This window comes from Solanum dulcamara, chromosome 12, assembly GCF_947179165.1.
Source record: "Solanum dulcamara chromosome 12, daSolDulc1.2, whole genome shotgun sequence".
NCBI classification, from domain to species: Eukaryota; Viridiplantae; Streptophyta; class Magnoliopsida; order Solanales; family Solanaceae; genus Solanum; species Solanum dulcamara.
In genome coordinates, this window is record NC_077248.1 from 61060106 (window position 1) to 61073235 (window position 13130).

A 13130-nucleotide genomic window follows, 5' to 3' on the forward strand; every position below is an offset into this window, starting at 1 on the left:
AGAGGTTTTGTATGCTTGGAGGTACTGTTCATCAGGTGGTTACTTGATTATCTCCTTCTTTGGATCAAATTAGTTGGGTTCTCCCTTGATGAGTATGCATTGTCTAAAGATCAGGTGTTTGCAACTAAAGCTCGTGGAAGGATTCGGTTAAGAAAAAGGAAATTTAACTAAGATTAGTGATTGTTGTGTTCATTATGCATGTTTTATGGTTGGTTCTAGATTCACTCCGGGCTTTAGCAGGTAGTAGGTAAGAATCTTCTCATGGTTATGTGAGAAAAGGCTCATTCGATGGTTGTGCTGTGATTTAGGGAGTTTCAGTTCAGGTTTGGTTCATGGACTAGCCTGTTGCTTGGTAATTACTCCTGTGTTGTAGATTTTTCAATTTTGATTCAGAAGTTCAGTTTTGATATTGATCCTAATGATATGTTCTAAGGATGAGCTTAATTGGGAAGGACAAATACTGAACTTGGAGGTTATGCCTCGGGCTATAGGGAGTATTGAGTATCCTTCTTTTTTTTTCTTTATTTCGAGGACGAACATGGGTTTCAGTGGTGGATGATGTAAGGACCTTGAAGGTCTTTTTTGACATTTTTGATAAAATTACCATTTTACCCCTCCCGTTGGTTTCTCCGATTCACTTTTAGTTGGGTTTAAAAGTTGGTTTTTGAAAATCTTGTGAAAAGTTGAGGTTTTGCTTGAAAATGGGTTTTAAATGCTTAAGTTGTCAAATTTTGAGTTTCAGAGTCATTTGGAGTTTTGAGCCTCAAAAATGAATTATGTCGATTCCATCATTTTTGGAATGTGAAAATTATTCTAGAAGAGTTGTCGGAATCAGATTTGGAGTTGAAACGTGGAATTTTGGTTCGGAGTTTGAAATTGAGTTAAAGTTTGATCCAAGTTTGACTTTGGTCAACATTTGGAGTTTGGCTGCTCAGATTGGATTTTTGATGTTTCCAATGGTTTCAGGAGGTGATTTTAATGCAAGAAAGAGCTTCATTGTATTTTTTGAATGTCCCAAGCTCATTTTGTTATTTTGAAAGCCTAAGTTGGTTTAGTTGCGACTTTTCGAATTTTGGGTCAAAGAAACCTCGAATTCGAATTCGGTCGGTTCCATTCAGTCTGAAATATCATTTTTCAACTTGGTATCATATTTGTTTTGCATTCAGGAAGTTTCGAATAAATTTTAGGTAAGTTTTTAAGCTTCTTGGGTGCGTTGGCGCTGTTTCAACAAATTGTGGCAACTAAAAGGTTCATTATTAGTTTTAAGGATATAAAAAATTTTCTGAAACTTCTTAAATTTTGAGCATGAACTATAGGACTTATCTGCAAAGTTTGGTGCATTTTCGCTAAGTCGAGATTGGATTGTTATCGCAAAATAAGAAACAATTGTTTATCTAGCAGAAATGATATTTTTCTAGGCAAACGAGATTAAAATTGAGTTTCGATTGAAGTAAAAGGTCTGTATCATTATTTGAGATATTTAAGAAAAAGAATCGGGTCATTTTTTTATCGTATAAGGGATTTACGCCTCGTTTCTTGAAAATATAAATTAAAGATTTTCTGGTGCTGTATTCAGTCTTTTTCTGGTACTGGTGCATGAACCGCTTAAGCGAATAAGGTTCTCAAAACCTTAGTGAAGGGACTCACTTAGAAGGGGTTTGCAAAAGTGAAGCAGGTTCTCAAAAACGAACCTCTTCTAAAGCGAAAATCCAGTCACTTAAATGACATATGAGAGGGCTTAGACGAGGTTTAAGGTATTTTCATTATTTTCAAATATTTCCAAGTTCGGTTTAGGCAATTTCTTTGAGATTTTTCATGATAAAACTATTGGATAATTTATTTCTAACACTTTTTCCTGATTTCCATTGAATAAATTCGTATTTTAACTTCAAATTGGAGATTTTTAGTTTTCTTGAACATGAACTTTTGAAAGAGAAATGGAGATTTTTGAACTCATTTTGACCTCATTTTTAAACAGATATCACCAATGGGTTCCTAATTACTTAAGAAACATTTTCCTCTAAAAATATTCAAATTTTGGGATTATTTTTCGACATGAAATTTTTTACCATTTTACCCTTTTCACTCGAATTTCTTGATTTTAGTGTCAATAGATTTGAAATGTTATTTTGAGTCTATATTTGATTAGATTATAGTGATTTGGAGTATCATTGGAGAGTAGAAGCGGTGATTTCGGATTATTCGTGACTTATTTTTTGCTAAGGCAAGTGGAATTCTAACATTTGTTAAGTATGTTGAACTTTGTAATTTTCTATGTGAGGGGATTAGGGTGTGTTGGGTCATTATATTGAATTGAATTGTATGATTTGAAGTGTTAAGCGAAAATCGAATAGGGGTAATTGTCTAAGTGTTGTGAATTACGAAGCATTGATCTATTGTGTCATTGTAGGATATATGACATCTTATGTGAATATTTATCCTATTTCACTCATTACTTGTGCATATATTATATCTGTGATGACTGCGGAATGATATGAGTGAGGTACTGGATATTGGGACCGAGGTTTCTACCAATCGAGGTAATTTACCGAGGTTTCTTCTGGCAGCCGAGGTCTCTTCAGGCGGCCGAGGTATCTTTTGATAGATATTGATTGAGGTCATTTTCGGCGGATACATGATCTATGTGAGGCCCCCATGGGTTTCGGTTTGAGGTCATCAACGGATGTGTATCGTAGGACAGAAATGTGTCACGATATTTGACATTGCATTTGCATTCATTTGTTTTTGAGATTATATGTGTTTGCCTGAGTATAGTGGTGAGAATGTATTTGTGTCTTTTATCGTGTACTGTCTAGATTCTCGTGCATTTGTGATATAAACTATATATATATATTGGACTGTCTGAGTGCAGGTATGTAGTTGTGGAGGAATGTGGTTGGGATATTAGGAGTATCTGTGTTCCGCATTTCTTTACTTAGGGTTTAGTTTCCATTTTGCTGAGTACCGTGTTATTGGTGATCACCCCTTGCTTCTACATTTATGTAGGATCTGAGCCCGACACCTTCTGCCTTTAGTACTCCATTGATCAGGCCGCTCTTCTGGACGTTTGAGAGGCAGTAGCTTGTCCTCTTCGACAGACTCTAATTGTCCATTACTTTATATTTTGTTCTACTTGGAAACTGAGACATATATACTTGTATATTTTCATTTTTGTTGAAATAGTGGCCTGTACAAGTGACACTAAGTCTTGGGTCGTTTAGAATCTAATTTCCACTTAGCGTTATCTATATCGTTTTAGACTTTACATTTCCACTCTTATTTTCGCATATATAAAATTGTTCAAACTCATATGCTGACTCGTCTTGGTGGTTGGGCGAGTACCATCACTCCCAAATTCGGATAGTGACACAATCATCAAATTTAGTAGCATTCGATAAATATTTTCCATTTCTTAATTATTAGACAAAAAGATACATGGCCATCAAATAGGGATATAATAAGTGGAACAAAATTAGTTAGGAGTTGTTATTTCATGTGGAAGTTAAAATTTAAGAATTGTCAAAAAGATATAAAAAAAAAATATTTTTTAAATAGGATAAAAAAAGTAAAATAATCAAATTAAAACAAAGGAAGTATTATTTTTCTATCACAATCTTATGGTATCACTTATCTCATATATAAAAACTTAGATTGATATAATCATAAAATTCAGGTTTGAAAATCAAATGATAGCTAAGAAAATTAAAAGAGAGGCATAAGAGTAAAAAAAAACTAGGGTGGCAACCCTCCTCCCCTCTCACTTTACCACTTACTTATCATCATGAGTCATGAATTCAATTAATGAATACATCGACATAAACAAAATAACAAACAAAGAACTAAAAAAATATGAATTTTTATTACTGATGAAGGAATTGAAAAAATGAAGCAAGTGCTTATTTAAATTAATGAACGAACCTGCTTCTCAGAAAGATCAAGAAGACTCAAACTAGCTTCTTCCTCCTCTTTGGTAAGAGAAGCCTTGAACTGATATAGAGTGTTCCTTTTACGAAGCCTCACATGATACCTAGGGAGTTGTGGTAGACATCTGCTAGAAGAAGCTACAGATGGAGGCAGTTGTTGAACATTTGTTGAATCAGCGTGAAATGATGTTGTAGGAAAGGCATGTTGTTGTGGCTGTTGGGGAATTGATGAGATGGGAGTGGAACCCTGTAGCAAATCAGAAAATGATACAAACAATTTTCTTTGGGGGGTTCCTTTAATCCAATCATCTTTTAAGTGACACCTTGTATGGGCTGCTATGGCCGGGCTTGAATAAAAATTTCTTCCACAATAGATGCATTGGTATATCAATATACCATGTTGCTGATTTTTTTTCTTCATTTTTGTTATTTTCATTTTCATTATTTTGGGGAGAGGATGAGTATATATACAAAAGGGGAAAATTAGATTGAGGGGTGGGGGGGGGGGGGGGAGGGGTTTGATTTGGAGTCAACTTCCCTTTTATTCTAATTTTGGATGTATTAGAAATTTGTTGACTGTTTTAATTCATTTTTCTATTTGGCATTGGTGCATTTATTATTAGACAAATAAGAACAAAATAGATTAAATAAAAATCTTCAAATTAATATTTTTTGAGGCAGAATACCCCTACACTTAGTGTGTTTTATTCAGAACCCCTTAAATTATTAGAAATCCTAATCACCTCTCTAAATTTGATTATTTAATAGTCTTTAAAACTTTACATTGCACGATCTTGTCCTAATAGAATGAAATACACTAGCTTGTCATGTAGATATTTTGTTCACTTGCCATTTTTGAAACTATTTTTTTCAACAAAAACAAAATCTTTTAGATTTTTTGGAGGTCAATTTTTTATAAAGAACTTGGTAGAACTTCACTTCTTAGGAAAACAATTATTTGGCTTAAAATAACGAGATTTGGCTAAATTTATTTTAAAATGCACTGTTGAAATAAATAGGCATTATATTTGTACAAAATATAATAAGAATTATACAGTTGGAACTTTATTATTCTGCAAAAACTTTTCATTTCACTTACGGAAAAAAAAAGGGGGCAGGGGGAGGGGGGAGTATTAATCATATAAGTTTTATTAGATTTACCCCGAAAATAATTTTAAAAATAGTTGAAATAAATAGTAGAAGAAATACAGCATTGAAATCAATACATCATCATATATATAACTATGTGGTGCTTAATTGTTTAAAATAGTCTACTTGGGAATTGAATTTTCAAATATATATATATATATATATATATATCCTCACATACCTAAGAGTGTAGCCAGTCACTTTGAATGCGAATAAAATGCTCCAAATTTAGGGGATCTTATGGTATTTTGCCTTTTTGACTATGTAAAAGAAAATGAGATTACAAAGATATATGTTATATTAACATCATTTTAATTTATGACATTTAGAAATATATCCTTAAAAGTTTCTGTCACATGGAATATTTTTTTTGAATTGATTAAAAAGGTCTAAATTAATAATTAATTGGATCTCACATTTTATCAGCAATAATTTTAAAATTTTAAAGTGTTTCAAACCTCATTGAAACTCCTCGATCTCAATCCAAACTATTCAACATATCATAAATAATAGTACTAATGCTAAGTTGCTAACTTTCAAACATTCTCCAAACATAAACTAAAATATAACTACTCAAAGTAAGAGATTGAATTGTTATATCCAGATTTACAAAAACTTGTTTTTCATACTATCAAGTTCTAGTTACAATTTCTTTTATTTTTATAACAATCCGTTCTGACATTACTGAAATATTTATGGTTTACTCATAAAATTTTTTATTTTATTTTATTTTTTTCTACTATAAATTTAAGTCGAGCTAGCAATTATTTTGTTTATATTGACATCTCAAACATTTCGGCTAAGATTTGAACCATCCTAGATGTGTAGATAGATCCGAACTTAATAAAATTTAATTATTCATAGGTGTTAGGATCAATTCTTTAGTGTAGAAGTGTTATATTCCTCATTACTTGTGTGAGCATGCGAATTGCATTGGTTCTAGAACACTGTGATGAGATGAACAAGATAACGAGGCCAAGGTCATTTCCGGCGATATATTATGATATCGATGTCATTTCTAGTGAGATATTATGATGCTGAGGTCATTTTCGGCGAGGGTCTATGAGGCCGAGGTCATTTTCGAGGAGATTGTAAGGCCGATGTCATTTTCGATGAGAGATTGTGACACCGAGGTCATTTTAGGCGAGATATTATGATGTCGAGGTCATTTATGATGAGAGACTATGAGGCCGAGGTCATTTTTGGGGAGATTGTGAGGCCGAGGTCATTTTCGGTGAGAGATTATGTTGCCGAGGTCATTTTCAGTGAGAGATTGTGATGTCGAGGTCATTTTCGACGTGATTATGATGCCGAGGTGTTTGGCGACGATAGCACATATGCATGATCATTGAGTGTGCATATACATTCCTACATATCTATGAGACAGACTTGATACTTGTATTTGACTTGTGATTATTTGTAAGCTATGACTTGTGATATTGAGCTGCGATTTGAACATTATTTGAACTGTTTAGTATGAACTGTTAGATTGGGCTCATTTTCTATACATGTTTTAGTTATGGAGGTTCGGTTGGTTTGGAAAGGAGTTCGTGTATCCTATTAGAGTTACTTAGTTTTTTTAGTCACCTTGCTGGGTACCATGTTATTTGGTACTCACCCCTTGCTTTTACACTTGTGTAGGTTTTGAGCTCAGACTTTGATTACTCATCTTTCTAATCAGTTGAGGCTTACAGGAGATTGAGAGAGGTAGCTATTGTCATCCGACAGACTCTCTGATCTCTGTATTTTTATGCTTTACTCTATTTGAGACTCAAAGACATACTTGAGACTTGTATTTTCATTTCAGTTCTGTTTTAGTGGTTTGTACATGTGACAACCAGGGTTATTTAAGTTGAAAGACTTCCGTTTTTGTTTATTATTTGCCTATTTAAAAAATTTCCGCTTTATTTTTCGTAAATATAGGGTTCTAGGTTGACTTATCCGGTGAAAGAAGACAGGTGTCATCACAGCCGAAGTCAAATCGTGACAAATATATTTCCTAAAAGAATAACTCAGTTCTGACATGTTATCTATTTTGTAAACCCCAAAGACAACGTTTTCCCCCCTTTCTATTCCTTTTTTCTCTTTTGCTTATTAGACTCATACAAAATTTTAGAATCTCAAATTAGATTTCTTACTTTCTTCATATACTTATGCACCTTTGATGATTATTTTTCTTTTAATGCACAACTTTCTTTTGACCTATTTTATATTAGTATTATTATTTTAACAAAAAATATAGCATTGAATTTTATTTTCATATATTTATCCAGCGAAGATCAATATGAATTCAAACAGAACTATAGAACAACCAATTAGATAAGCCTCATTTTAATTTGGTAACCAAATGTGCGCAAAACAATTAACCTTAAAAAGCTGAAATAAATATCATCTGATTGTATGCGTATTTTTTTACGAAAATCTCAACTTTTTTAATCACGCAAAATTCAATCAAACAGAATATTTTTTTATCTGATTTTCTTTCGATTGAATTTATTAAATCTTTTTGTTTCATACGAAATACAAATTCAATAAATGCAAATACATGTAAACTTAATTATCGAATGGTTATATATGAAACTAAGTTATAATTGATAACACTATTAATAGTCCTTCTTATAAAATTATTATTTTACTCGCCAATCAAATACCCAAAAAAAAATAGTTGTTGATAATAAATTGCTAAAGTTATTTTTTGTCATACCAAACACATGGATAAATTTTAAGAGACTCATAGATTTATAACTTTTAAATGTGTTAATTTCAAATAACATATTTCAAGTGTTATTTGAACTTTTAATTTGCAAGTGTGCTGTAACACCCCTCAAATTTTTTTCAAAGATTCGGACCCTTCTTGTGTTCGGAAGGGGTCGAATCCGAGTATCTTGAAGTATATTCGTGAGTTAAGATGAGTCTCTGAGGGACTGAGCAGTGTTAGAGGTGATGTGGGGTCACCAAGGACCCCTAGGACCGAGCTAAGTCCAAAAGATCTGTCGCGGCAAAGTTTTAGGATGAGTTCGAATAAGGGGTCGACTTCTAACGACCCTATATTTTGAAAGACGATAATCTGGGTGGCCCATGACCCATCAAATTAAAGGTCGTCGAGTCTTCTTTCCAACGCCACTAAGAATGTAACTTTTGGAGTTCGGAGTCAAAAGATATGGCGATCCTAAGATGAACTAGCACATAAGATATTTTCAGGCCTCGGTTGCAATTGCTGGAAAACTGGGCTTGGAGCCGCAGTGGCGCGACGCGCCACTATCGCGCCAGAAACATGTCTCAGTAGTTTGGGCTCTGGCGCGGCGCGCCACTAAAAGTTGTGCAGGTTTTTAGGCGTAATTGGCCTTGGCGCTGTATGCGCCACTATCGCGCCAAGGGCGTTTTGGCCTATTTTTTAGAATTGTGGAGGAAGGGTAACTTGGGAATTGTCCCAAATTATATATACACAAGCCTTGAACATTTTTGGACCATTTCTTCAGCCCTTACTCTCTCTCTAAAAGCCCTAGAAATCTCTCTCTCTCTCTCTTCTTCTTCTTCTCTATTTCCCACAAAAAGAGTCCAAGAGCTTCAAGATTTGAGTCCCCCATTGAAGACCCAACCACAAGGTTTTCTTCAAGCCTTCACTAAGGTATGTAAGGCTATCCAAAATATGGGCTAAGTCCACCCATGTGCCCTACTCTTGTTTTGAGGTTAGATGTCCATGAAAAATGGAGTTTCTTGGTATGGTTTATGTTTGAATGAGTTTTGTGCCCTATCTATTTAATGTTATATGTGTTGATGTTGTTGAGCTAAGAAATTCCTAAAATCTTCATGTTAGTATGAGTTGATGGAGATGACTTGTTATTATGTTTTGTTGATCTCTTTAGACAAGTGATTATGTTGCTTAAGTCATTTTCCTTAAATGTGTTATTCTACTTGAATTGTTGAGCTAAAGTCATAGAGTTGTGATGAGTCTTGAGGAGATGTCATAAATGCTTACCTAAATGAGGCTTGATTGAGTTAATTGGAGGATAGAATTGACGAGTGGACAAGGTCCTAAATAAGACTTGCCATTATGACTTAAATTGAGTTAAGAATGAGGATAGAGTTGATGAGTGGGAAATGTTCCACATGAAACTAGCCGTGTGAGCTTGTTTGAGATGATTGGAGGGAGTCTTATGAGCATAGAGTCATGGGAGGAGTATCGATCACCTAAGCGGGTAAGAGTATAGTCCATACTCGAACCCTAGAAACTACGCCGCCAACGTAGGTAGGGATGGAACCGTTAAAATCGGATGCTTCCCATGGGATCGAACCGTTAAAGTCGGATGTTTCCCATTTTATTGTCCTGAAATGATAGGACTTGACTAATCGATGGTATCCATGATTAGGGAGGCGTTCATGCCCTGGCAAGGTATGGACGGACGTGGCAACAACGTCTGATTGTTGTACTATCACCGGCTCATAGGTGATGCAAACTCCCATTTAGGCCTTGATAGTGCTCCGTGTTAGTTGAGTTAAGTGGCTTATGAGTTAGTCCTGTCTAAACTATTCTTGTTGGGCTTAAGACATTTGAGTGAGTTGTCATGTATATATGTATGAGTTGAGATCCTGAGTTGATATTGATGTTTTCTTAATGTGGTTTCATCCGGCTATTTTACATACTCGTACATTCCATGTACTGATGCCATTTGACCTGCATCGTTTCATGATGCAGAGACAGGTACCAGAGATCATCAACCAGCGCACCGTTAAGCATCCATGCACTTCCAACTACATGGTGAGTCCTTCTAGCTTCTGGAGGATCTTGAGCTCCCTATACAGTTTCATAGTGTCTCTTTATTTTAATTATGGTAGCCATGGGCTTGTCATTGGCACCTTCTAAACTTTGATAGAGGCTTCATAGAATAGAGTGTGGGGAGTTTGGACTGTTATTTTGAGAGGTCCTATTATATTTATTTTGTTGAGTTAAACATGTTTGGCCTTCGCCCCCCCCCCCCCCATATTTTATATAGCATGTTATAATTGAGCCTTTCTTTGAGCGTATATGACTGAATGACGGAATGATTGAGTTAGGTGGTTCGCTTGAAGGTCTGGAATGGCTTTCAAGTGTCGGTCACGTCTAGGGTACCCTCCCGGGGCGTGAAAAACATGGTATCAGAGCCCAGAGTTCAAGTGTCGTAGGGAGTCTATGAAGCCGTGTCTAGTAGAGTCTTGTTTATGAGTGTGTTTTGCACCACACTTATAATCAGGAGGCTATAAGACATTAGGAATTATTTCACTTCTTTCATACTCTGAACTCGTGCGATAGAGTTAAACTCTATAAAACCCCTTTCTAATTTATGCGTTTGTACGTTACAGATAATGCCTCCTAAACGTACGGCTAGCCAGAGAAACATTGACAATGCCGAGATGCCCCAATCAGAGGTACGCCCAGCAAGGGCTAGAGGCCGACCTGCGAGATATGCGGAGACACTTCAAGTGCCTGTTACTCCACCTACGCCCACATCAGAGGCAGAATTTCGAGGGGCGATTGTCATGCTCACTTAATTAATGGCTGCCCGGAATGGTAACCAAAGTTCGCCGACTCTCAGCTCTAGTTCCCAAGAGCCATTTGCTGCCACTAGAATTAGAGACTTTCTGAGGATGAATCCTCCTGCATTCACGGGTTCTAAGGTTGATAAAGACCCCCAAAACTTTATTGATGAGATGTGGAAAATCTTGAAAGCTATGCATGCTACGGAGGTTGAGGGGGTTGAGTTGGTGTCTTATCAACTCAAGGATGTGGCCAACATCTGGTATAACCAATGGGAGCAGGGTAGGGGTGAGGATGCTGAACCTGCTATGTGGGATGAATTTGAAGGAGCTTTTCTTGACCACTTCTTTCCCCGAGAACTAAGGGAAGCGAAGATAGAGGAGTTTGTGAATCTGAAGCAGGAAGGCATGACAGTTAAGGAGTATGGCCTGAAGTTCATCCAGCTGTCCAAGTATGCTCTAGAAATGATCCCAGATATGAGGTCAAAGATGAGGAAGTTCGTCTCCAGATTAGGGAGGCACGTGAAGAAAGAGTGCAAAGCAGCATTGTTGATCTCGGATATGGATATTTCTAGATTAATAGTGTATGCTCAACAGGTGGAGGAGGAGAAGAGAAAAGATAGAGAACAACACCTGAGCAAGAAGGTAAAATCAGCGGGCTATGAGGGTGAACCGAGGCAAAGCAAGGGCAATAGGTCCTTCTTCCAGAGGAGGCCTTCTAACTATGCCTCATCTACCGCCAGTGCACCTATGCCGCAGAACAGGTATGATCGGCAGGGTCAGAGTCGCCAGAATTTCAGACCCCAGAGTTCTCAATCCCAGGCCAGTGTAAGTCAAGGTGCGAGGGGGAAGCCACCATGCAGTAAGTGTGGTAGGCTCCACTTGGGAGAATGCAAAGCGGGAAGGGTTAGTTGTTATAAATGCGGCCAAATGAGCCATTTTCAGAGGGAGTGTCCAACAGGGGGAAATAGAGTCCAGCATTCTGCCACTACACCACCGGATAGAGGTAATCAGAGGGGCACTACTTTAGGCACCAGTGGAGGTACAAACCGTTTATATGCCATGGGTAGTCGCCAAGATCAAGAGGACTCTCCAAACGTCGTAACGGGTATGATTCGAGTCTCTTCTCTTGATTTCTATATTTTGATAGATCCGAGTGCCACCCTATCTTTTGTGACTCCTTACGTGGCTAGTAAGTTTAATAAAATTCCCGAATGCCTTCTTGAGCCTTTCAGTGTAGCTACTCCGGTCGGTGATTCTGTCTTAGCTGAGAGAGTCTATAGAGATTGCACTGTGTCAATTCATCACAGGGATACCTTGGCTGACTTGGTTGAGTTGGACATGGTTGATTTCGATGTGATGGCATAAACTGGCTTTATGTCTATTATGCCTCTATTGATTGTAGAACTCAGGTTGTCAAGTTTAAATTCCCGAACGAAGTTGTCATCGAGTGGAGGAGTAGTCCTGTTATGCCTAAGGGTACGTTTATTTCTTACCTTAGGGACAGGAAGCTAATCTCGAAAGGGTGTATCTATCATATCATCCGAGTGAAAGATGGCAATGTTGGGTCTCCTTCTCTCAAGTCGGTCCCAATTGTCCATGAGTTTCCCGACGTCTTTCCCGAGGATCTGCCTGGGGTCTCTCCTAATAGGGAGATTGATTTCGGGATTGATGTTCTTTCTGATACCCAGCCTATCTCAATTCCTCCATATAGAATAGCCCCAGCTGAGTTGAAAGAGTTGAAGGAGCAGTTGAAGGACTTGTTAGACAAGGGATTCATTAGGCCGAGCATCTCACCATGGGGTGCTCCCTTCTTATTTGTGCGAAAGAAAGATGGGTCCCTTAGAATGTGTATTGACTATAGGCAACTGAATAAGGTCATCGTAAAGAACAAATACCCTCTCCCCAGAATAGATGATTTATTTGATCAGCTTCAGGGTGCCACGTGTTTCTCAAAGATAGACTTGAGATCCGGTTACCACTAGTTGATGGTGAGAGAATGTGATATTCTGAAGACTGCTTTCTGGACTCGTTATGGCCACTTTGAATTTTTGGTCATGTCCTTTGGATTGACAAATGCCCCCGCAGCTTTTATGGATCTCATGAACTGAGTGTTCAAACCATATCTTGATATGTTTGTGATTGTATTCATAAATGATATTCTGGTCTACTCCAAGAATGAAAAGGAGCACGCCTATCATCTTAGATTCGTTTTACAAACTTTGAGGGACCAGGTATTGTATGCAAAGTTCTCTAAATGTGAATTTTGGCTTGCATCAGTGGCCTTCTTAGGCCGCATTATATCTGGAGATGGCATTCAGGTTGACGCTCAGAAGGTTGAAGCGGTGAAGGATTGGCCCAGACCCATATCCCCGATGGAGATAAGAAGCTTCTTGGGTTTGGCTGACTATTATCGAAGGTTTGTAGAGGGATTCTCATCCATATCATTACCATTGACTAAGCTGACTCAAAAGAAGGCTAAGTTCCAATGGTCTGATGCTTGTGAGGAGAGTTTCCAGAAATTGAAGGCCAAGCTAACCACTG